The sequence below is a fragment of the Pseudorasbora parva genome, chromosome 12 (assembly GCF_024679245.1).
Source record: "Pseudorasbora parva isolate DD20220531a chromosome 12, ASM2467924v1, whole genome shotgun sequence".
NCBI lineage: Eukaryota > Metazoa > Chordata > Actinopteri > Cypriniformes > Gobionidae > Pseudorasbora > Pseudorasbora parva.
Genome location: NC_090183.1, coordinates 24,473,925 through 24,500,861, shown reverse-complemented (window position 1 = coordinate 24,500,861; position 26,937 = coordinate 24,473,925).

Below are 26,937 nucleotides of genomic sequence, written 5' to 3'. Positions count from 1 at the left end.
TCGAATTCCCTTCCCATGTCGTGGTGAATCTTTTCTGGGAATCCGAAACGTAAAACAAAATCATTGAAGATCTTGTCCACCACTGTCTTGGCTGATTTGTTTTTAGTGGCATAGGCTTGTGCAAAACGAGTATAATGATCTATGACAACCAGAATGTACTCGTACCCTCCCCTACAGGTTTCTAGATGTAAAAAGTCTATGGACACTAGCTCAAACGGTCGTGTGGTGACAATTGAAACAAGAGGAGCTCTTGTGACCTTGTGTGGTTTCTTCCGCATTAGACATTCACATTCATTGGCAATGAAGTGCTCAGTGTCACTCTGCATACGAGCCCAGTAGAACCGATCCCGAATCAAATTCACTGTCCTCTCTACTCCTAAATGTCCCATCTCTTTATGAAGCTCGTTAAATACAGTCTGGTGAAACTCTTTTGGTAAAACAAGCTGATCTCTTCCACCGGCTTTTCTGTAAAGTATGCCATGCTCATTGATATACAATTTTTGCCACTGTCTCAGAAGCATTTTCACATCTGTTGACTCCATTTTGAATACTTGTTTCAATGGTCTCTGATTATTCATTTTATACTGAAGAACTGGGCCGATTACAGGATCTTTCCTCTGGCTTTCTAAAATCTGATTCGGTGTGAGCGGTTTATCTGACGTAGACACAGCGGCATCACTCACCAGTTGAAGAGTTTGTACTTGAATTGCCGTAATCCATGCAAGTGGGGTATCTTTCCCCACCAACAGTCCCTGAATAGACGCACTGATGACCTCTTGACTCACTCTTCCAGTGCACTGCTCCATGAATTGATCAATGTCCACTGGCATCCGGGACAGACCATCAGCGTCCGCATTGCTCTTGCCAGGGCGGTACTTTATGGAGAAGTTGAAATCTGCCAGCTGAGCCACCCATCTATGGCCTGTGGAGTTGAGCTTGGCCGTGGAGAGAACATACGTCAACGGATTATTATCCGTATACACTGTAAAATGTGGAGCATGGTACAGGTAGTCTCTAAAACGTTCACATATTGCCCATTTTAATGCTAAGAATTCTAACTTCCCTGAGTGGAGGTGGTAATTCTTCTCAGGCATGGTTAGAGTTCTGGAAGCATAACCAATAACCACCAATTTACTGTTCTGCCTCTGGTACAACACTGCACCCAGCCCCTCTTGCGATGCATCACAGTGCAGAATAAATGGTTGAGTGTGGTCTGGATAGCCCAATATTGGTGGGATGGTCAGTTTGTCAATGAGGAAGTTCAACGTCTCTTGATGGTTTTGAGTCCACTGTATTGGTGTGTTTGATGGAGGACCACCTTTGTGTCGTCTGCTGGCACATTTTCCTCTAACTCTTTTCTCCACAGGTGATGTTTCCCCAGGAGGTAACGACAGTAGCTGGTACAGGGGTTTCGCCAGTCTGGAAAAATCAGGTATGTACGCCCGGTAATATGAGATGAATCCAAGCAGCTTTCTCAAATCACCCACAGTAGCAGGAACTCGATCTTTTAAGGCCTGCACGGGAGCCACTTCGGCAGGATCCATGGTATATCCATCTGCTGACACAAGACGTCCCAGGAATCTCACCTTCCTCTTAAATATCTCACATTTACGAGGGCTGAGCTTTACACCATGCTGCTGGTATCTTTGTAACACAGCTCTGAGGTGGTTGACATGGTCTTCAAAACTCGGGCTATGGACAAGATTATCATCCAGGTATGGTTGACATGTAACATCTCTAAGACCTGCCAGACACGCCTCCATACTCCGTTGAAATTCCGCCGGTGCCGAACTAAGGCCAAAGGGTATTCTCACCCAATGGTATAAGCCCCATGGGGTTATGAAGGCAGTCAAGGGTCTGCTTTCCTCATCCAGAAACCCTTGGTGGTATGCTTTTCCCTGATCCAGCACTGAAAACCAGGAACTGCCTATTAAAGAGTCCAGCATGTCCTGAATTCTCGGAATGGGATGTCGGTCAGGTACTGACTTTCTGTTTAGTTCTCTGTAATCACAGCACAATCTCAATGTCCCATCTTTCTTTCTTACACAGACCACCGGTGATGCATAGGGTGACCGGGACTTTTCAATCCAACCACGATTCAGTAAGTCTTGTAAGTACTCTTTTACTTCTTGATGTAACGGTTTTGGAACTGACACATATGTCTTTTTTACAGGTGTGGTATCGTGAAGTGTAATGTGCAGGTTCAATGATGGAATACAGCCGATGTCATCTTCATCAAATGCAAAAGCATGACACTCCTCCCTCAACAGCCGTCTCACTATCTCCTGCTGCGTGCCACTCAGATGACTCAGGGAGACTGGAGGATCCCATTGACTATGTTTTTGCCTCTTTGAATCACTTTTACTGACATTTTCCATCCCTCTAGTGTTGTCAACGTTGTCCGCTGTGGAATTGTCTGTGTTTACTTGTTCTGTAGCCACTGGTAAAGCAGATTTTATTACTTGAAGATGACCCAGGACTATTCGACGATCTAAGGTAACAGCATAGTTGTTTGTGTTAGCGATCGGTACCGGTACAGCCACGAATCTGTCAGCCGGAACAGTTACTAATCCTTCTTCGATAGCGACCCCTTCTGGCAGTGATGACTCTTTGCTTGGGACTAGAAGTAGACTTTGACCTTTAAACTGAGACCCTGTACTGACTTTAACCAATGCAGTTGTGACTTGATTAGCTGATAAGTGAATTTGTCTCTTTCCTGTCTGTATGATACCTGCATCACTCCCAGAATTTGTAGACTGAATTAACTTGAGCACTAACTTAGCTGTCTTGAATGGCACAGAGAAAGCTCTACTCACTTCGCTGATGGTATCTTTTTCTGACTTATAACCCCGTTCTTGACTGAGAATTGCTTCAATTACGTTGAACCCGATGATAGGCTGTTCAGCTACATGTGAGTCGGTGGATACTAGTATTGGGACTAGTAACGGCGGAGTAGCACTTAAGTCTCGGCCTAAACTGAATTCAGCTTCAATCCACCCCAGAAATGGTATTACAGTCTGGTTTGCAGCTAACCCAACCAGGGTATCGGACTCCAGCAGTTCACTCAGGGGTCTCACTGTTCGATGAGGTACATTTTCTTTTCTCCATTCCTCATTGATAACACTTGCCTGCGCACCTGTGTCCCACAAAACTTCCACGGGTATTCCCTCCAACAAACACTGAACCAGACATTTTCTGCCAATGAGGTTTATTAGTTTCACATTTTGGTAAGGAGGAATGTCGCTAACAGTCTTTTTCAAGTCATCCAGCTTTACTGTCTGCTTTGAGTCATTGAGTGGGGACTTTATGTCAAGGGCTACTGAGGGTCCCGACGCAGCAGCCCTCTCCCATTTCCCTGCTGTTCTCTGGGTCGCCGACAACCTCTGGAAAGGTGGCCTTCCTGTCCACAACGAAAGCAATGTTCGCACTGCTCACCGACTCGAGCTTCCTGACAGGCTCTGCATCCTCTCAATCTGTTGCTGTTTCCCGGTGTTACTCGTTCTGTTCGGCCCCGCAGCTTAGCGTTCTCCATTGTCTCGTTCACCATCTTTTTCATTTCTAAGACTTCTGCTCTGAGCTGTTCAATCATTTTGCTGGTGTTTGAGTCTACCTCCTCCTGCTTGGCTTGGCTCCTTTTGCTGTTGGTGGCTGCATCAGCTTTCACTGCAGGTGCTCTGTCATCTCTCTTGGATTCCATGCAGCCTCGAGAATGTAGCTGAGACTCAAACGGACATATGTTGGTTTGTATTTCACTCAGTCTTGGTGACTTACCCATTACAGCCTTTTTCAGTTTTTGTTGACGCTCTTGTTCCAAGTTTGCAGCTTCATTAACTCGCTCTATCAGCTCTTCATCTTTGGTTCTAGGGTTGCTCAGGTAGGGCTTAAGTTGCAGCTTCACAGCTTCACTTAGCAGTCCAGTCTCTATGGAGCGGAGGAATTTTCTTTGAATTAATTCTGGGCTGAACTGCTCACCTTCATCTTCCTCACTCAGTTTCCACAATAACTTTTCTCTGAGCTCAATTCCTCTGAAAAGGAAGTTCTGGGCTGATTCTTTTGGGTCTTGTGAAATGTTCATCAACTTTTGTAACAGGTCAGATGGTGGGTCAACTTTGAAATGCCCCCTCAGGATTGTTTTTAAGGTTGGAAGTGTGAGATCACGTTTGATTTCTAACATGTCTCTCAAATGGAGGCCTGGGCTTACCGCACGTGTCACAGCTTCAATAATTTCTATCTCTGAATGACCCTTTCGCAGTCCAGACTCGATCTGGTTCATGAGGCTGGTGTAAGACAGCTTCTCTCGCTGTCCAGCTTCCCCTATTTGTCCACAGATCCGAAACTCTCTCCTTAGAGTCACTTCAGGCAGTGCAGGTGATGTCACTGTAATAGCTCTGGTCTCCTCCCTCAGCCGTTGTTCCATTGCGACAATCTCCTCCTCAAGTGACTGACGGGCTTGTGCTTGTTCCATCTGCAGTCTGGAATACTTGTCTTTCAGCATGTCTAACTCATTAGTCTCATCTGGTGTAATATTCGATGCAGCTCTGGTTGATTTTATCAGCGAGTCTATTAGCGACAATAGATCCTCCAGACACTGAAGAAACACCTCTTTATCCTCTGCTTCTTCAGTATCATCCAGTGTTTTCTCCACCAATCTGATGAGAGCACGTCGTGTTTCTTTTCCAAACCCTCCGAATGGCTCATCACATTTTAGGTGTTTACAAACTGGAACGAGATCAGCGTTGTTCAACTTCAGTAGCACTACACTGATTTGGTCACATAGCTCATCTATGCTTGCCATTTTCCACAGTTTTGCTTTATAGATTCGTCACTGGAGCTTACTCATTGTAACTTGCAGCTCCTGGCTGTCTGGCTCGCCAAAATATGTAACACTTCCCCAGTGTGCAGTCAATGAATCACACAGGGTGGTTGCACATTTAAAGTGGATTTATTCTCTCTGTAAAACAGGAATTAAGAGGTTTTAGTTGCAGCGTAAACCAACACACGTTATCACTCACGAGGAAATCTCACTTTCAAACTCACGCGAGACTCGCGAGACGTGCGAGCAGTGTCATAACCCCTCAATGCAACATTACCGCCACCTGCTGGCGTTCTATGAGACTAACATTTTAACACTACAGTAACTAACAAACAATGGTCTTTCAAGACTCATATTACTGAAGTGCAATATTCAATTTATCATTTTATCATTGCGCTACACGTGAATATCACCACAGGAAACACGCACGCGCGCCCTCGGATCAGTCAGACGTAGTGGTGTACAAGAGGTAAAAACGATATAAATACTGTTCCTTTTCTCACACAAACCACTCGTTTCGTGTCTTAGGCCATCAGTGTGTACTTACGATGGGGGATTGTTTAATTTGGACTTCTCTGTGTATGCTCTTTGAGGTGGTGACCATAGACCTGCATTATGTGAGGCACAGACAAGAACGGTTTGACCTAAAATGATCAAAATTGAAACTACTGGGGAAACAAATACTCCTACATCTCGGATGCCCATGAGGTAAGCTAAAACATATCAACATTTAATTTCAAAGCGAACTATCCCTTTAAAAAACTTTTGATTTTGCCCTGCAGCTCAGGCTGGAAACCTGTACATATTTTTATCCTGCTTCTGTGACAAATTTGCGGGGGCCAATCACAAACCCGGCTTATCCACCTGACGTGTTATTGGCAGGTTTAGCACAATGACGGATAGAGAAACGATGGATCGTTGGTCAGATTGGTTAAAATTGAATTCAGAGATTTGAGAGGCAGTCTTCAGTAAAATGAAGTTTGACTGCTGGGCAAGTTATTTGCGGGCAGACAACGTACAACATGGGCAGGAATTATGCAAATGTATTTTCTAGTGACGTAGAACCGTCACGCAGTAGGATTCGAAATACAAATTATTTGTATATACGTTTCTGATTCTATCTTTTGGGAGACAATAACTTTATTTTTCACTTTCGACTTTTGTTGATGTTTACATTTACAAACAGCTATATTACACACTGCATGAAAGGGACTATTAGAAAAACCAAAGAATATGTGTCTTTTTTTTTAATTTTCTGCTGACGAAACACTGCAAAAAATATTTTTCCAAGATATTTCAGTAGACAAAAAACACCCAACAATATGAGGTGTGTAAAGCCTTGCTTTCAAACCATGGCACTGCTCTGTATAAGGTCTATACTAGCATACAACTCTTGCTAGCCTTCTATTCAAGTTTATTCTGTTATCAGACAGAAATAAGTGTAGTAATACAGCTATAGTGTCCGTGGCAGTAATACAGCTATAGTGTCCGTGGCAGTAATACAGCTATAGTGTCCGTGGCAGTAATACAGCTATAGTGTCCGTGGCAGTAATACAGCTATAGTGCATGTTGGTGTCACATGAAAACATTGCAAAGACTGGAGCTGTGCAATCTGTAGTTACTGCAGATAAAGGTAAAATAAGTTTTTTTTTAAACAGAAACAAAAGAAAAGAATAAGCATAGATGCTTTTCATAGCATTTTAGTCAATAAATATATAACCTAAAGGATTATTAGGAACACCATGCTAATACTGTGTTTGACCCCCTTTCACCTTCAGAACTGCCTTAATTCTATGTGGCATTGATTCAACAAGGTGCTGAAAGCATTCTTTAGAAATGTTGGCCCATATTGATTGGATAGCATCTTGCAGTTGAGATTTGTGGGATGCACACCAAGGGCATTAAGCTCCCGTTCCACCACATCCCAAATATGTTCTATTGGGTTGAGATCTGGTGACCGTGGGGGCCATTTTAGTACAGTGAACTCATTGTCATGTTCAAGAAACCAATTGTAAATGATTTGAGCTTTGTTACATGTGCATTATCCTGCTGGAAGAAGCCATCAGAGGATGGGTACATGGTGGTCATAAAGGGATGGACATTGTCAGAAACAATGCTCAGGTAGGCTGTGGCATTTAATTCTTAAATGCATGACTGTTTCCCCAACATTCGTACATATTCGGGTCGTTAGCGACCCGGATCTATATTTAACATGGATAGATGTCTACCTGTCATGGTAATATATAACACTCCTGATGTTAGAGTAACAGTTACAGAAGAATAAAATAAATCCTATTTTGTTACCTTTTGGAGCTTGTAAGGGTTCAGTTTGAGCAGATGATTAATACCATAAGCATATTCTCCAAACTCATTTTCAACGTCTTCAAAATAAATATTTTGATCACTGACAGCTTCTTGACCACATCCAGAAAGGGAATAAAAACATCATCAAAGTAGTTCATATGTGACATCAGTTAGTTAATTAGAATCTCTTGAAGCATCGAAAATACATTTTGGTCCAAAAATAACAAAAACTACGACTTTATTCAGCATTGTCTTCTCTTCCGCGTTTGTTTTCAAACCTCAAATAAAGATTCAAATGGTAAGAAATCAACGGATTAATTCATGATTCAGATCGCGTGTCAAACTGTTAAACTGCTGAAATTACATGACATTGGTTATCCGAATCATGAATCAGACTAAAATGCATGTTTGAGCTAGCCTAGAAATCTAGACGCACCCCAGCGGCAGCAAATCTAATCTGCCCGCGAGTGTCGTCTAGCAACTCTCAATACACTTCTGAGCTGGAAACGCCAAACTCTTGTCGGGCCAATCCCATAATGATGATGGCCGAGTTGCGTTTGCGTGCTTCTAGTAAACACAGAAACTGGCGAACGGCGGTCTTTCGAATCAGCTTTGACCACGACTCTGGAAGACTTGGAGTTAGGCTTTTCTCTGAGAAAAGAACAAAGAACGGCAATGAAGTCATTCTTAAAAAGGGAAGATGTGTTCGGAGTTTTGCCGATCGGATACGCCGAATGTTTAATCTATCAACAAGCTCTGTTTCACCTTCATTGCTCTGGTTGGTTGTAGCGCTATCCTATCGCGTGCAGAGGGAGTTTGAAAGACAACCGTTTATCCCGCCCCTCCGATAGAGCCCTGTCTATGGTGAGTTTCCAGACCAAACATCTTGATGTGGGTCTGGCTTGTCAGGCTATGTTTGAGCTGTTTTAACATAAAGAAACTTGCACTGACAAATCTTAAAATATATCTATACATACAATATAGTTTTTTCCTCAAGATTCACACCAGTAATGTGTTTGTTTTTTCTAAGATGCGTTTATAAAAGTTATAAAAGTTATAAATTCAAATAGTAATGAATCGCTCTCACAGACATTTTCCTGGACCGTTCCCACCTGGTGGAATGACCTGCCAATCTCAATTCGTGCTGCCGAGTCTGTAGCCATTTTTAAAAAACATCTTAAGACACATCTTTTCCATTTGCACTTGACCAATACAGAATAGCACTTACTGATCACCACAGCAACGACCAAAAAGTGCACACTCCTGGATCATATCTACGTCTCTCATCCGGATTTGTGCCTTCAGGCGGGTATGTTACATAGTTATCATAACTATCAGAATCCAGTGTTCTGTATTTTGCGTACGTGAGTTTTTGTTGTAGATGGCTATTGCTGCACGTTTAGCTAGAATGCCATACAAAACCAACCCATTGGGCCACTGAATCTGCATTAACAACAACAGCTGGGGCAACAGCCTTAGTCCTAATGGGTTGTTATCATAGCTATCAAAATCCAGTGTTCGGCATTTTGCATACGTGAGTTTTTGTTGTAGATGTCTAAAAAAAAAAATAATAAAAAAATAAAAAAAAAATTGTGTACTGTGCTAATTAATTGAGATTTCTTACAGCTCTTACAGGTTGTTGGCCTTGTCTGTTTCGTTGCTTCTATTACTCTCCCCTTTTTTGTAAGTCGCTTTGGATAAAAGCGTCTACTAAATGATGTAAATGTAAATGTAAATGTAAAAGTTACTTAAATGTCCTAATTGAACTAAGGCCTAAACCTGGCTTAAACTAAGCCATGTTGGAGACATCGGGCCATGATGATCAAACCCTAATTTTCAGTGAAGATTCAAGGTGGACTTTGCTATAAAAATCATATAAGACACATTTAAATTGCTAATCATCTGCATGGGCCATTAGTGCTTGCGAAGACTGACGCTTGCGGCTATATTTATCTATATTTTATATATATGTCATCTTAGGTTTGGAATAACAAAGTCATTTTTTGCATAACAAAAATTCTAAATAGAAAATAAACAGATTTGTCTGTCTCCCTTTTAAAAAGGATCTGTACACAAATTAAATTTACAGTTAAAAGAGAGGGCTGGGGGATTTAGAGATCACTAACAGTGCAGGTAGAAGGTAGTCAAAAGTTTGAAAAACCCTGATAAAGATCTCCTCTCTATTTAACGTCACCAGGTCAGTTTTGGATAGAGTTTGGTGGAAGCACCTGTCAGTCACGTCAAATGTCCCTGCTTAATCATGTAAGGCACTAAGGGGCTGATCTGATTCTGTTGGAGGGGGTGAGGAGGGAAAATGCTGACAGACAGACCCTGTGCCGCAGGGAAGCAGAGCGACCACCGCCGACACACTTTCTGCATGTTTCTGCTTTACAGCCATCTTTACAAATGACTTGCAGAACACTCAAGGGCAAGACCTTGTGCAACAGCGCAGTCGTTTAATGAATTTAACATATTTTGTGAACAGTCACATTTACAGCACAGCTCCCTCCAGTGACGCTGTGACTGAACCCGCACAACCTGCTGCATTTAAATCCTTCTGTTCCTGTTTAAAAATCCCTCCTCCTTTTATGCAAACACTCACCGCGAGTGACTAGGATGTCTCCACTGTCTCTAGCTCTGTACTTACCCACACACCACTGCCCATCCATACACATGACCTACAAAACAATAAATGACTTTTAGCCCTGCTGTAAAGTATAAAGTATTTAAAAATAGAGCCCTGGGGGCTGCTTTGTCCGTGGCTGGAGGCGTTATTATAGCCGGCCTGTCACGCGCCATCCCCTCAGGTCATTACTAGCGGGCAGAGCTGCAGCCCTTGGCAGCCTAACAGAGGCAGAGTGCTCTATTATCTGGAACAGGGAGCAAGGGATTGGGAGAGGGGAGGAGAGGAGAGGCCTGGACGCTGATCTGAGGAATGAGAAATGGAGAGATGGCAGTGAAAGCTGTGGGGAAAGGGGGAATGCTTTTCGGGACTGGCCCAGCTCCTAGATGCCACCCATTTGGAGGCTGATTCAAAAACGCTGGTGGTTTGGAGCACTGGCAAAGGAAAGCTTAACCTGATCAAGGACATAATTGCATGTTTTTTTCATCCGTTTTCTTTTTTTTGTTTGATGCATATATTCCCTTTAGTTAAATTAGATCCTCCTTGGCAAAGTCCGGTTGTGTTGAATTTGCGGAGCAGGGGCTGGTCCTGCAGATGAGCAAACACTGCAAGGTGCTATAAAAGTCTTTATTTTACACTATTCAAAAGAATGAGAGTACAATCACATCGCAGATGGCCTGTAACTCACAGATCTTTTATTCGTCTCAAAACTCCCACGTCCCCAAAACCACATATAAATGACGTCTTGATTGTTCTAGTATGGCTTGACATAAAAGGCAGAGCCGAAAACTCAAATCCTGACTTTTGACTGTGGATTAGAGGCATCTGGTCTTATGAAGCATCAGTACATTAGGAGACTACACCAATGATTCCCCCAAAGGATTACCTGAAAGGGGGTGCATGAGCAGGTTCTAAGGGGTTTAATCTATAAAATAGAAATGAGAACTTAAAAATGTTAATACATAATACTTTTTTAAACATTCCATCTGTGCTCTCTCTCTCTCTCTCTCTCTCTCTCTCTCTCTCTCTCAAAAAAAGATTTTAGATTTAACTGCTTATCCAAATTAATTCAAATGCTGCACATATTTGCTAATGCAATTGTGACAGCTCACATCCTATTTAAAAATTGAAGCTTACTGTGGTTATTCATGTTTACTTGACTTATTTACAGCTTCATTTATGCTGTAATAATGCAGCATGACTTATGCATAAATTTCAAATGTAATTTATGAACGGTTTATTCTAGTTTTAAGTATGAAATTCAAGCACTTTTACAAGATTTACAATAATCATGAAAAACCTATGTTTAAAGCTGTGTTTTAAATTACATATAGACATATTTCAGGAAATCTTATATAATTAATACATTTTGATGATATAAAATAATACTTTTGTAATTGCATTTTGTAATTTCTGTTTATTGTTACATTTATTGTAATTTCTGATATATGAGCACAAAAAAGTGTGTACACATAGTACACAATCAACCCCTTGACAAAGAACAGAGCAGACTGAGGGCAATTTACACAGCATACTAATGATCTAAACAAAGAGCAGGTGAATGAATTGTGCATTAATGCACTTAAAGTTTTTTGGATTCCGTTGAAAGACAGCATGATTGCATGCAGAGGGGCCTTAAAAACTGCTAGATTTGCTTATTTCTCGATTCTCTTAGAGGAAAACAAACACAGACCTAGGTATTTATTTGAAACAGTGGCTAAATTAAAAAGCTTTAACTTCTGACGTATGCAAACAGCACAGCTGTAATGACTTTATGAACTTCTTCATGTGCAAGATTGATAATATTAGGAAGAAAATTATAATTATTCAACCATCTACTACAGTCAAACGCATCAGACAGTGTTTTGTAGTGTCATTGAGGAAAAATTATACTCATTCACTGCTATAAGAGAGGAAGAATTGTCTAAAACTCATTAAATCATCAAAATCAACAACATGGATGCTCAACCCTATACCGACTAAGCTACTAATAGATACTTCCAGAGGTCATAGATCCCCTTGATAATATCATTCATTCATGTTTAATAATAGGATATGTACGAAAACGTTTAAATTAGCTATTATTAAACCACTTATTAAAAAATGCAACTCGATCCTGCAGAATTAGTAAAATACAGGCCAATCTCAAATTTACACTTTCTGTCAAAAATACTAGAAAAGGCAGTATCATCACAACACAACACAATTAGTGTTACTGGATCTTAGCTCTGCATTTGAGCACAACATTCTTTTGTATAGACTTGACAATTATGTTGGCATTAGTGGAATTGCATTGGTGCGGTTTAAATCATACTTATTTGAGTGTGTAGGATAAAATTATGAGATGTCACATCGATCACAAGTTCAGTATGGAGTACCACAGGGCACCGTGCTAGGACCGTTGCTTTTCATCCTCTACATGCTACCACTGGGAGCTATCATTAGGAAGCATGGCGTTAGTTGTACTATCTCTTCATCCCCTGATAAAACATACCAATTCACAAGATTTTTGGCGTTATTCTATGGCGTTAGTTTTACTATCTCTTCATCCCCTGATAAAACATACCAATTCACAAGATTAACAGAATGGATAGGTGATATAAAAAATTGGATGACTAGTAATGTCCTGCAACTTAATTTAGAAAAAAACATATTTTTTTAATTATTGGACAAAAAAAACTCCACAAGTAGTAACCTAGAATACTGTCTTTGATGGCTGCTCTGTCAAGTCCTTGTTGTCAGTTAGAAACCTAGGTGTGCGCTTTGATACCAATTTCTCATTTGAAAGCCACATTTCTAGCATCTGTAAAACCGCATTCTATCATCTTAAAAATATATCTAAATTACGGCACATGCTTTCAATGCAAAATGCTGAACAGTTAGTTCATGTGTTCATGAGTTCAAGGCTAGATTATTGTGATGCTCTACTGGGTAGTTGCCCTCCTCACTTAATAAATAAACTGCAGCTGGTCCAAAACGCTTCAGCTCGAGTTCTTACTAGAACCAGGGTGTGAATATCAAAATCAATTGCAGGCAGTCAATCATTTTTCTATTTAGCACCTAAACTCTGGAACAGTCTTCCTAGTGTAGCAGGGTGAGCAAGTTCCCTCCCCTGGATTTAGAGTGACGGCCTATCAGCATTTGAGGCCTGTCTATTTAAAACCCTCCCTGCATCCCAATTCGCATACTATCCATCCTAAATAGTATTCGAAAATAGAATTAGTATGTCCCAAATCATAGTATGTTGAAAAGAGTATTCCAAAGATTCCCGGATGGTTTACTATTTCCGGTCCGAATTCGAAGTATGAATCGATGGGCACTCTAACGGCTGATATTGCCCACAACCCACTGCGAGGTGTATGGGGATTCGACTAGAACTACAAACGCGGATAAAAAGCGTTAAAAACTACAAACATGACGGATGTGCGAGTTCGACGGTTAAGTAGAGAAGTTTAGATAAAGGGGTTTGAGTGACCAACTATCAATATTTAACCTGACAAAAATATATTTATTCAGTGTTGTCCACATTATATTTCACCTGCAGCAGCATTGTGAACTTTTGTAATGACACGTTTGGCCATTACCTTTTAAATGCATCATTATATTTAAACTGCACACACATGAGGAGAGTCTCTGCATTAAAGACCCACAAATGGCAGATCAACGAGCGGCTACATTTCTCTCCGATACGGTAAGAGATTAATCTGAATGTGGAGGATTTGAACTGTGACGAATCTGACGATGATTGACAGTACAGTTAAACGGTGACGGGATGCACGTAACTAAGCGACAGAGTCCGTTAAAGATGGCGAAGTAGTATGTCCCGAAGCTTGCATACTTTTCTGCTACACACTCAAAAGTATATACTTTTTCTTCACAAAAAGAGTACATACTTTTAGGACGTAGTATAAGTAGGCGAATTGGGACGCAGCACCTGTGTCCGCTACCTGAGGGTGCGTCATTTCAAGCTCCGCCCCCATGGCGAAGGCGCGCCACCATTCAGTGAGGGAATGTTTGGTCTGCAGCCCTGCGGTGATGTGTGTGTGCAGGCTGTTGTTATGTGTAGGTAAGCTAAATTCTATTGTTTGTCCGTGTTCATTTGGTGTCTGGGGTAACTGTTCCCTCGGTCCCTGCCTCATTTGTTCCCTTTTATAAGCTCCTGGTGTTTGTCAGTCTTGGTCAGATCGTTGTTATGTCTTCGTCTCCCGATCCCTGTGATTTCCCTGTTGGTATGTTTGATTATGTATTTTGCCCCCTTGTGGGTTTTGTTTTGAGTTTGTTTTTGTTTTTTTGTAAATAAATCACCTTTTAAGGATGGGGAAACGAAGCCTCATGAAGCAGTGAGGCGTTACCCTGACTATTTCGGGAAAAGAGTTGAGGCGTCGTGAGTGTCAGGAACAGTGCCATGTGGCGCTTATTTAAAATAAAGCGGGCAGAAGTCTGTGGAAGATCGACGCTCTGTCCGATAAAGCAATCACAACACACTACACCGTTTCAATGTGTACACATAAAAGCCTTACATTTTTGTGTTTAATTTGTCCATTAAATAAATTAATTTACCAATTAAAGTGTGACAATAAAATCTAAATGAGCTATATATGTGATTCAAGAAGATTAAAGTAGGCATACTCTCCACACACATAGTGAATAAGGCCATTGTGTGATAAGATCATTAAATGTGCTTATGACACTTAGCAATGATAATGTTTGTGTACAGTGAATGTTTTATTAAGACATAAAAGCTGTTTTACAGTGTTGGGGCTGAGTCTATTTCTTCTCTTAGACAGTAGTTCCCAATTTATTTTGTAAAGCATACACACATTGGACTATACACTCAAAATATTCCCAGATAGGGAAAGGCCATTACTCTTTTTTTTTCATTACTCTAAATACAAACACCATCACCATATCCCCTAACACCAAATTACCTAAAAAAAAAAAGCAAATGTTTTACCAAAAAAAAAGAGACAAATAAATAAATAGTGACAAATACATTCTGGTTATCTAAATGTAATTTATTGATTAACTTTTAAAGTACAGCACTCTCCTCACAAATTCATCAACCAGACTGACTGAGCCAACAACTCGATCTGGAGTTCGAACCTGACGCGCACGTGATTGGACAGAAAGTGAGGCTTCATTTGTCATCGATCACGAGACTCTGGGAAACCAATACACACCCCGATACGGAGCTTCACTTGAAATGGTCTCGCATACGCAATACGCGCATCGAAGCTTCAGTGTCATACGTAACATCACTATCACCTTTCCCTTGCATTTGAGTCCTCGCTCAATTTCCTTTGTGTTTGTGACGTGACAGAATGATCTGACCTTACTATGAGGACTCAGCAGAGAAGGTCTCCCTCTGTGCCAGTTCCGGTGGTCCCGAGTCCAGACATGGCCTGGAGGGCTGTAATGGGAGGTTTTGTGGTGGCAGTCCTGCATGCTTGGGAGAAGCACAGAGTGTCATCCACAACTCCGGTGGATCGTGTTCCGGTGGTCCCAGTTCCGGTGGATCGTGTTCCGGTGGTCCCAGTTCCGGTGGATGGTGTTCCGGTGATCCCTGTGCCAGTGGACCGTGGTCCCGGTTCTGGTGGTCCCTGTGCCGGTGGACCGTGGTTCCGGTGGTCCCTGTGCCAGTGGGTCGTGTTCCGGTGGTCCCAGTTCTGGTGGATCGTGTTCCGGTGGTCCCTGTGCCGGTGGATTGTGTTCCGGCGGTCCTAGTTCCGGTGGATCGTGTGCCGGTGGTCCCAGTGCCGGTGCCGGTTGAATCTTTGTCTCCTCCCGCACCACCCAGGCATCTTGCTCTGCTCCCGCCCTGGCCGCCTGAACTCTGCAGGCCATCCTGGCCCCTTGAACTTTTTATTTTCCCTATTTCTCCCTTGTTTACCCCTTCCTTGTCCGTCCCTCCCGCCCTGGTCCGTCCCTCCTGTGCCCCCCCGGTTCGTCCCTCCCGTCCCGCCCTGGTCCGTCCTTCCTGTGCCCCCCTTGGTCCGTTCCGCCCTGGTCCGTCCCTCCTGTGCTCCCCTTGGTCCAGCCCTCCCGTCCCGCCCTGGTCCGTCTCTCCCTGGTCTGTCCCTCCTTCCCAGTTGGAATGTTTTGAGTTATGTTTGATTATGTATTTTGCCCCCTCGTGGGTTTTGTTTTGAGTTACTAGTTTAGTACAAGTCTGACTGTTTTATTGCAACTCGGTTTTCCTGCAAGTCTGCTGTTACCACAGTTTCATCATTATGCTGTTTAGTTTTATCATCCTAACATTAACTGTTTCTGAGATTATCGCCTCTGAGGTCTGAGTGTTCATTCTGGCCGATCTGTTTACGCCGACTGCCACCTGATTGATTCTAATGGCTGTATATCAGTACTGTGTGTATTCAGTCAACGTATGTCACCTCACTCTGACATTGTAACTGGACTGCCAGAAGTTCGAGTGAATGTTAAGTGTGAATTTGTCTTTAACTTAATTTAGGGATAATTTTAACTACTAATGTTTCATTTTGTATTCTGTTATTTTTGGTTTCTGTTCAGATTGTCTTTCATCGTGTTGTTGTTTTTTTGTTTTGTTATAGGAGCTGGGAGTTTCTGGAGGGTAACGTGTTGCCATGGTGTGGTGTTCACACCTAGTGCTGTGTGTTTTCTTGTATCCAATCTTCACGTATGGTATGGACGTGTATTGTATCACGGGAACGTTCCAAATTGGACAGTGGGCCCAACCCTCCAGATACCTCCACTTCTGGTCATTTTGTGTGTGTCGGATGCAGATTGGCGACTCCTGCTCTGACGTTTGTCTTTTGTTCAACATTGATACAATAAAGTGGTAATTTCTTATACATATGACTTGCGTCTCTTTACCCATATGGATAACGAGCCTGTGGTGTCTTAACAAAAGAGAATTTGCTTGTTATCGTCCCTGGCGGATTTCCAGGGTGGTGTAGTCGCTGAATTAAATCTCTAACTCTCCCTTCGTACTGCCACAGTAGCATTGTTTGGAAAGCTGACACAGTCTCAGTTAAAATCTAGACTAAAAACACTAGATTAACTAATGCACAGATAATCATGAGTTAATGTATGACTCATGAAGAACCAAACCATATATTAATGATTACTGCATCAGTAACTAATGAACATTCTATATGCTAGATTAAGTAATCATTAAATTTTTATCAGCTAAATGTGTATTACATATTATATTAATTCCCTAATAACATATATTACAAACCCAATTCCAAACAAGTGCAATGATGTGGGAGTTTCAAATTTCCATATTTTATTCAGAATACAACATACTGTATATGACATATCAAATGTTTAAACTGAGAAAATGTATCATTTTACGGAGAAAATAAGTTGATTTTCAATTTCATGGCATCAATACATCTCAAAAACAGTTGGGACAAGGCCATGTTTACCACTGTGTGGCATCCCCTCTTCTTTTTATAAAAGTCTGCAAATGTCTGGGGACTGAAGAAACAAGTTTCTCAAGTTTAGGAATAGGAACGTTGTCCCATTTTTGTCTAATACAGGCTTCTAGTTGCTCAACTGTCTTAGGTCTTCTTTGTCGCATCTTCCTTTTTATGATGCGCCAAATGTTTCTATGGGTGAAATCTGTTCTGCAGGCTGGCCATTTCAGTTCCCGGATCCTTCTTCTATGCAGCCATGATGTTGTAATTGATGCAGTATGTGGTGTGGCATTTTCATGTGGGAAAATGCAAGGTCTTCCCTGAAAGAGACAACATCTGGATGGGAGCATATGTTGTTCTAGAACTTGGATATACCTTTCAGCGTTGATAGTACCTTTGCAGATGTTTAAGCTGCCCATGCCACATGCGCTCATGCAACCCCATACCATCAGAGATGCAGGCTCCTGAACTGAGCGCTGATAACAACTTGGGTTGTCCTTGTCCTCTTTAATCTGGATCACATGGCTTCCCAATTGTCCGAAAAGAACTTAAAATGTTTCATTTGTCTAAGCACAGCACAGTTCCCTTTCATGGGAACACACTCACACTCTGCCAACACATTGGGGCGTTCCCAATGCATTGACGCATTGGGAACTATTTAGGGAACTACGGTTACAGTTGTAACCAAGAAGTTTTTCATTTTGCCACAGTCCATTTTAAATGAGCCTTGGCTCAGAGAAAATGTCTGCTCTTCTGGATCATGTTTAGATATTGCTTCTTTTTTTAACTATATGTGGATTGTGGATCTTTTTTGACCCACGGTGGATTGTATTTACTGACACCACAATCCATGTTAGCCAAGGTTGTGATTTCCATTACAGTAGCATTCCTGTATGTGATGCAGTGCCGTCTAAGGGCTCGAAGATCACCAGCATCCAGTATGGCTTTCCGGCCTTGACCCTTACGCACAGAGTTTGTTCCAGATTCTCCAGATTATGGGATAGCATGCACTGTAGATTATGATAAATTCAAAGTCTTTGCAATTTTTCCCTGAGAAACTCCTTTCTGATGTTGCTCCGCTATTTTTCACAGCAGCATTTGGGAATTGGTGATCCTCTGCCCATCTTACCTTCTGAGAAGCTCTTTTTATACCTAATCCTGTTGCCAATTGACCTAAAAAGTAGCAAATTATGCTAAATCCTATAGCTGTTCCTTACATGTACATTTAACTTTTCCGGCCTGCTACCTGTCCCAACTTTTTTAGAATGTGTAACTCTCATGAAATCCAAATTCAATCCGGTGTTATATTATATTATATTATATTATATTATATTATATTATATTATATTATATTATATTATATTATATTATATTATATTATATTATATTATATTATATTATATTATATTATATTATATTATATTATATTATATTATATTATAGTCACGGGTGTGTGGTGCAGCAGAGATGAGGAGATCCAGGACTTCCAAACCACTTTGTGAACAGAACACACACACACTTGTTAATATTTCTCCTTCAAATGATACACAAAGAGACGACTCTTTAGAATGACGCGATCAATCACGAGATACACGAGCGCCAATAGAATTGTACAATTAATTTATTCAAATGAACTTGAAACAGAACACCAAACACCTATAAACATAACTCAAGACTGGACAAAAAGTGACTGAACAAGAGGAACTTAAATAGCAAACAGAAACAAGATAATTAACAACAGAGACAGCTGAACTAAATTAGACTAACGAGGGAAACCATGGAGACAAACAAGTGACGGGAAACAGAGACAAAAGAATATGTAACAAGTGCAACAAACCCAACAGAAACAGACTGATATGTGACAATTATATTATTAACTAATACTGTAAATTCAGAAACACTTTAGTATGGGGAACACATATTCACTATTAACTATTACTTTTGCCTCAGTTAACTCCTAATTTACTGCTTATTAATAGTTAGTAAGGTAGTTTTTGTAGTATTTAAATTTAGGTATTGGGCAGGATTAAGAGATGTAGAGTAAGGTCATGTAGAATAAGGCATTAATATGTGCTTTATAAGTACTAATAAACAGCCAATATCCTAGTAATATGCATGCTAATAAGCAACTAGTTAATAGTTAATAAATTAACCCTAAAGTGTTATCGTAAATTCATAGGTCAAATACCACAAGGGGTCAAAGCCATGCATTTCAACTTCTAGTTGTCTGCTTGAATTAATCATTAGCTAATGATTTCCAAAGGTATCGTTATGCTGTGACTTTACTTGTTGAAGCACATGAATATTATCTCATTCAACCACAATGTCATATTACTTTACAATTAGTTGACAAAATAGCCATGTGCCTCAACATACCTTTATAATATTGATTTACATTATTAGTTAATATAATATAATGTTATTAGGGAATTAATACGTGATGTCATAGTTGATTAATAGCAATTCATATATTACATAATCTATTAATTATATTGAATATTCATTAGTTGCTGATGCAGTAATCATTATTAAATGGTTTATTCATGGTTCTTCATGAGTCATACATTAACTCATGATTATCTGTGCATTAGTTAAGCATGAATTAATGCATATTAGTGCACCCGTATTGTAAAGTCTAACCATTATTTGTCTTGTGTACGGAGTTGTTTTTTGTTCTTATCCTTTTTGTTTTTAGATTAAAGACTGTTGGAGTTTTTCCTGAGTTGTGCACTTCACTACAGACACAATTCTGTGGCATCGTCCAGAAGTTGCATTTGTCAGCCGCATATGTCATAAAGGATGTAGTGATATCTAGTGAAGCATAAATTGTTGTAATTTTTCAATGACTTTAGAATGTAGTGGTCAGTTCACTGCTATGAAGCACCCTCAATGATGTATGTGGCAGTCAAATGTGACCTCCAAAGGAAGCAGTATTCGAAATGAGACACAGGGCCCTATTTTAACAATCTGAGTGCATGGTATAAAGCACGTGTCACAGGTACATTTAGGGCATGTCCGAATACACTTTTGCTAGTTTAATGATGGAAAAAATATTCGGGGCGCCAGACAAATTTTGCACTTGCACCATGGCAGATTTGTTTTTTTAAATGCAGGAATTTGCAAGTGGAAAGACTGAACAATTCTCCAGAGGGAATCCTTTCATTTTTAGTTATGATGCACGTCCCTGTGTGTGTATAATAAGCCGATTATAAGCACGTTGTGCACCCACCTATAGGTGCATATTACTAACACGCCCTTTAAATAACACAAAAACTACTGCACCATTGACTTTAGACCAGGTTTTTGTTGATAAATGGTGCAATCGCATTCAGTTTCAGTCAACAATGCGCCTGGACACCACTTTTCAGACCAGCATGCAAATGGACAAATAGATGAGTGCAATTGCATGTGCTATTTAAACAGCATGGCACTGGACGTGAAAATGATAACTGCGTCTGGCTGAATCTAGCAAAAAACACTTGCGTCACAGCTGACGTCGCATTGCGGCGGGTGTGTGATAGGGCCCACAGTCTAAGGCCCTGTCCCAAATGGCACACTTCATGTGCACTTTCGGTCTTGTGGACTTACAATGGCCATTGTGTGCGCATGTCCGTTAAGTCCACGAGACCGTAGGGTGCCCATTCGTCATTTAAGCTTAAAGAACAGTGCATGAGCACCCCATTTGCGGCTGTTATGTGCCGTTGATGCGCACTTCAGCTGAGCCCGCAAGTTTGCGAGCTATGCAGAGGACTTCTACCTGGCAGTCAAAGCGGCATTACATTGTGAAAGTGCGGACTCAGAAGAAGACCATGAGGGTTTAGGGTGCCATTTGGGACAGGGCCATGAAAGTGAAACTGCAACCAAAACTGACATGCAGGCTCTTTATTTGGCATACACAATTGACAATATGTGAAATGTTCAGTTTTTGCCTGAAACATTATTTTGTTTTTCAGTTTAGACGTAGGATGAAATCTATTGAATTAGGATCAAAGTTGTATATGCGTTGTATAAAATAAGCCCCTATTTTTGGAGAATCACTGATCTATTATCTGACATGCCGTTTCTCAAAATGTGTTCTTATGTGATCTTGCGTCCTTGTGTTCTCAAACATCATCATCAACTATTAAAAGTTCAGTTTAGGTACTCATGAACACAAGTACAAAAGATACGCAAGTACCCAGATATGTTGCTGATATTAAGGATCCATCAAATGCAGACTTAAGAGAATTTAACTGTTAGAAATCCTAGAAGTCATTAAGGGGGACAGTGTCAGAAACATGAAGCAAGTCGGCATGAAACAGAATTTGCAATATTTCCTATTGTGACATATCTGAATGAAGCTGGAAAATGTATGATATAGGGTTGGATTGATTGGATTGTAAGAAGTTGGGTGTTGCTAACTTCTGTACATAGAGGCAGATCTTAATGCCAGTTTGCAGTCAGTTTTGGAGGATATGTATTCTCACTCTCTGCCAAGACATACGTCATGAAGAGAACAGATGTTATTTGGGGGGCAGGGGAGGTTAGTGTTTTTGATTACGGGTCCACGGGTTTGGATTAAAAAAATTATGTGCACGGATAAATCATTTAATAAACACTGCAATATTCTGCAAAAAAAGGGTGAAAAAAAGATTTTTCAATTTTGATTTCATGCTGACTTTTCTACATGCTGAATTTTCGGTTTTTGTGCACACAACAGAATCTGTTGCAGAAATCTGTAAATTTTAGACATTTAATCAGTACAGCACATAGACCCCTTCATGTACCCCTTCAGAGAGGACTAACCTGTTTATTACAAACGTGTGAGTGTGTTTTTTCTATATAACAAACCTGCACATAACCTGCTTCGGTAATACTTTAGAATAATAGTCCATTATTAATGGAAGTATGGAAGTAATGCAGGACTAATGAGTAGCACTACATTAACACTTAAGCTACTATTAACTAATATAGAAACAAGCTGAACTAATCAGTAAGTAATATTGAATTCAGGATTGAGATAGTTCTTTATTAGGTAATTAATAATTACTGAAGGAGACTGGCATCACTAATAACTAATAGGTAACAAGGACAAATTATAAAGAATTACTAATTAATTACTAATCACAACATTAACATGTCTACGATGTGAGAAATTGTCTTTTTGAAAGAAAAAAAAAACAGAAATTGTGTGTTCATAAAATGCATCACTATTACTTAAGTGTTACCTAGTCATTATGTAGGAACTTCTAGTGGTCTGGGCCATTATTTTAAAGTGGAAAACATTGTTAGATCACTAGTAGTTCTTAAAAATGGTCGTTTGTTACTCTGAATAAAGTAATAAAATAATTGGTCAGTTAGTTAATAGTTATTAATGAGGTTAATCTCAGTCAGTAATTATTGATTACTTAATAAGGAACTATCTCCTAAATTGGATGTTACTTACTGATTAGTTCAGCTTGTTTCTATATTAGTTAATAGTAGCTTAAGTGTTAATGTAGAGCTACTTATTAGTCCTGCATTACTTCCTGCATAGTTATCTAATAATAACAACGGACCATTATTTTGAAGTGTTACCCCTGCTCCATGTGTATGACTTTTCTGATTGGGTGAACTTGCTCTGTAACTCACCTGCTATAACATTATGGTATGGGTTGACTTGGAGTCCTGTGAAATATAAGTCATGATAAAGAAGCTTGAAGACTATAAACTATAAACAATATAAAAAGGCATGGTTGCTTCAGAAAATAAAACTTTTATCTTATGTTTGCTATGTTTTTGTCAGTTAGGTATAGGGTAGTCTCAGTCTCAGACATCACGCCCATGGACCACTGGCTGAATGTCTAATACAGATATGGCACACTTATCTGGACATACTTCAGGAGTTTTGGAGTTGTCATCTAATTGGTTGAATTCTACAGGATGACCGCGAGATGTGTGTGTTCTCATTGTTGCCAGTGCCAGTGTTATATCTGTCGAATAGTGTTCTATCACAGTGTTCTATCTATCGATTCTAAAAACAAATCTCTCCTTGCTAGTGTAAATCCTCCAGTCCTACTTGCCCCGTTCCGAGTGGGACTCGAATCAGTGACTCCAGGATGGGAGGCAGGGCTGCTATCAAAGGCACTAAAGACCACAGTCTCTTGTGTCAGTTGCTAGTGTTCCTCTTGAGGTCAGGGGAATGAGGTTTACCTGAACAGCTCTCACTAACTGGCCTCCATTACACTTACCCCGCTAAACCTCACTCCCATCCGGGTCACGGCACCAGTATAACCCTGCAAGTCCTATTCGCCCTGTTCCGAGCAGGACTCGAATCGGTGACTCCAGGATGGGAAGCACGCATGCTAACAAGGATGCTAAAGACTGCATACTCTAACCTTAGTCACTAGTGCGCCTCTTGAGATCAGGGGAGTGAGCTTTACCTGCACAGCTCTCACATGGCCTCCATTACATCAGATTAACTTTTTTTATGAACAAAACTAAACATGCTTATAGGGCCACTCACTGGACATTTCACTTTATAGTCACAAAACACCTTAACACTTTCAAGTATTTCAATCATTATTAGTAGTAACCCCTTCACTAATGCGTACATCTTCCAGGTTTATTTCGACATACTATGATTTAAGCACACACTCATTCTAATATCAGATAATATGTATGGCGGATAGTATGCAATAGTAGTATGTTTTTGAGCAAGATGAGACCTGATAGTTTCAACACGATCACGTGAGAATGCGTGTCAATAGTACAAGTGTACAATGTCATGGAAAGTATAATCCAAAATGAGTTTTGACATGCATATCGTACAGAGTTTTTTGCATGCATATGACACGCACTTTATGGGTTGTATATGACACACTATTGGGTTGGATGGGGATTTTGTGTGTATATATGCCATAAAGTGCGTATCAAATGCATGTGAAAAACTGCAAACCATATGCACGGCAAAACTCATGTTGGTGTATACATTCCACGACATTACACTCTCACATTGTAACGAACCGCTCTGAGACAGAAGGTATAGGAGATCCAAACGCAGCTTTAATGAATAAAAGGGTAATCCACAATCATTGTCCAAAAACAGGCAAGAGGTCATCACAGGAAATCAGTCCATTCAAGCAAACAAAACAGAGGAGACTGGCAAAAAGTTAATCGACAGAGAAGGCAAGAAATTCAAGACCAAGATACATGAAACCATAGAAACACTCAGAAATGCAGTTGTTACACAAACAAGACTTTGCAGTGAACAACTGAGTGAACATGGTATAGGCCGAGGTAATGAGGTAATGAGACAAAGAGGTGTAAACAGTGATTGCTAATGAGTCCGGGGAAAGGATTATGGGTAATGTAGTCTATGATAGGAAGACCGGGTTGGAATGGCTTCTGGTGGTGTTCACGGGCACTCACACAATAGTGACCCATATTATCAACCCAGGCTCATTGGAAATACATGACTCTGCCTACATTTTTGCAACACCCAAAATATGAAACGTCCACCGGAGGCACTAAGTGATAATATTTACTCCTACCCTAAACCCACTCTCAACAATATAAAACACGTAACAGGCAAATAAATGTACAGTCGCATGTATTTATTGCAAAAACTGACCAAAAAACAGTATAGAAGTATTAACTCATGTTGCATTCCAAGTCTTCTGAAGTCATGCGATATCTTCATGTGAAGAACAGAGTTGATCTTAATGTTTTAGTCGTTGAAATGATGATCGCGCTGCTTTGCGAAAACAGAACACACACGCACTCGTTCATTCATATTTCTGATTCAAATGATACACACAACACTCAAAAAAATTATTCAAGCTGTTTGCTGAGTTTATTTAAATAAAATAAGATGAAACAACACAAATCTTTTGTTTTTTACTCAAGTGTCATTTTACTTGATTTTATTAGGTTAAATGAAATAAAATTTGTTAAATGTTAAGTTAACCTAAACCATTTGTGTTGAGACTACATGAATCATTTATGTTGCGCTGACTGAACTGGGCGGTGTATTTCTATTTCCCAGCATGCTTTGCATAGAGATGTCTCAGGAGAGTAAATGTTGAAATGAGGTGCTGTTTAATGTGTTTTTTAGTGAAGGGAAAGACCTGTTAATGTTTTCATGTTATATTTGACATTTAAAGTTATGCTGTGTTCATTGTTTTTTTGAGGTTACCATTATCGTGAATTGTAGATCTTGTGGTTAAGCTATGCTGTTCTGAAACTGTGCTAATACCAGTGATGAGAGATGCTTTACTTGATTATATACTTGCATGTTACAATTAGCAATTGATCAAGTGTTGTTGACTAATAGTTTTTATAGAAATAAAGAAAACTAATTCATGTGACGCAGCTCCCATAGAATACATATGGGCATCAGTTCTATCCCTCTCTATCCTACTTTATCTAAATGGATTGACATAAAATAATTTAGTCAAAACTACAACAAAAAAATAAGTTAATACAACATGATTACAACAAATTTGTGTAGTTGAGCTGACACTATTAAATTAAGCTGTGCCCAACCATAGTAAATAAGTTGAATCAACCATAATAAATTAAGTTGACCCAACGTGAATAAAAGAATTGCATAATGCTGAAATAAAGCAAGTTAATTATGTGGAAATACTTTCCATGATTTTTTTATGTTCATTCAAAGAGTAATTTTTTTGAGTGAAGTTGAATGACGCGATCGGTCACGAGACACATGAGAGCCAACTGCATTTTACAATCAAAGCTGACGTAATGATGCAATTGGTCACGAGACACACAGCAGCCAATGCCGTCAAACCTGACGTGACGTTTCTTCCGGCAGCAATATTTGAAATTTATTATTAATCTTTGGCAGATGGACTCGACGTTCTGATCGCTTTTGGGGATTTTCTTCACACAAATCAATCGTTTGGCCTCGGAAAATTTGGGATATTTGTACTTTCTGAATAAATTATGTATGCAGTCATATTTGCCTGTTATATTCTGTTTTTTTATAATACACAAATGGGTAGGTTTAGGGAAGGGATTGAGTTAGGCGTACAAAATGTGTCATAATATGTGTGTGTATCCACAAGGTAAATGGATTTATAAACATACTAAATTGTTTTTTTGAAAATGTATAAATGCAGAATGTTTCTTGTGATGGGTAGGTTTAGGGGCTGTGTGTGTGATGGGTAGGTTTAGGGGTAGGGGCAATGTAGGGGGATAGAATGAAACGGCGTTGATAAACACACTAAAAAGCGATTATGCGTCTTGATATCACGCCAAAATGGCATACAAATTGGCGTGTCATATATACACCATTTCATGAGATCAGTCTGGGAATGGAGAAAAAAATAATAGCACTTAGCGCCTCCGGTGGACGTTTAACCCCAAAAGTGCAGGTAAACATACCTGGAGGTACATAATTAGGGTGTTGCAAAAATGTGGGCAGCGTCACGTATTTCCAATGAGCCTGGGTTGCATATTATTGATACAAATTTTTGTGTGATCAGGCTTTTATAGTTGAACTAACTATATTTTCTGATAAATAATAACTGAACAAAACAAAACAAAAACTTTTTTATTAATTTAACTTCATTTGTGTGGAACTGGTGTACATGAATAAATCGTGTCAATTCAAATAACTTATTTAGTCATAAATAAAGTTATCTCGTGAAAGGAGATTGTTATTGCTGTATTACCAGTATTGCTCATTTTTTTGTTAAATAATAATTTAAAAAAAGCATTAATGATGATGCTGTATGATATTCACTATAATGAATACATTCCTGGTTGGGTGTCAGTTAAGGTTATTTGCACCTTACTGGTGGGGCTGTGTATGAGAG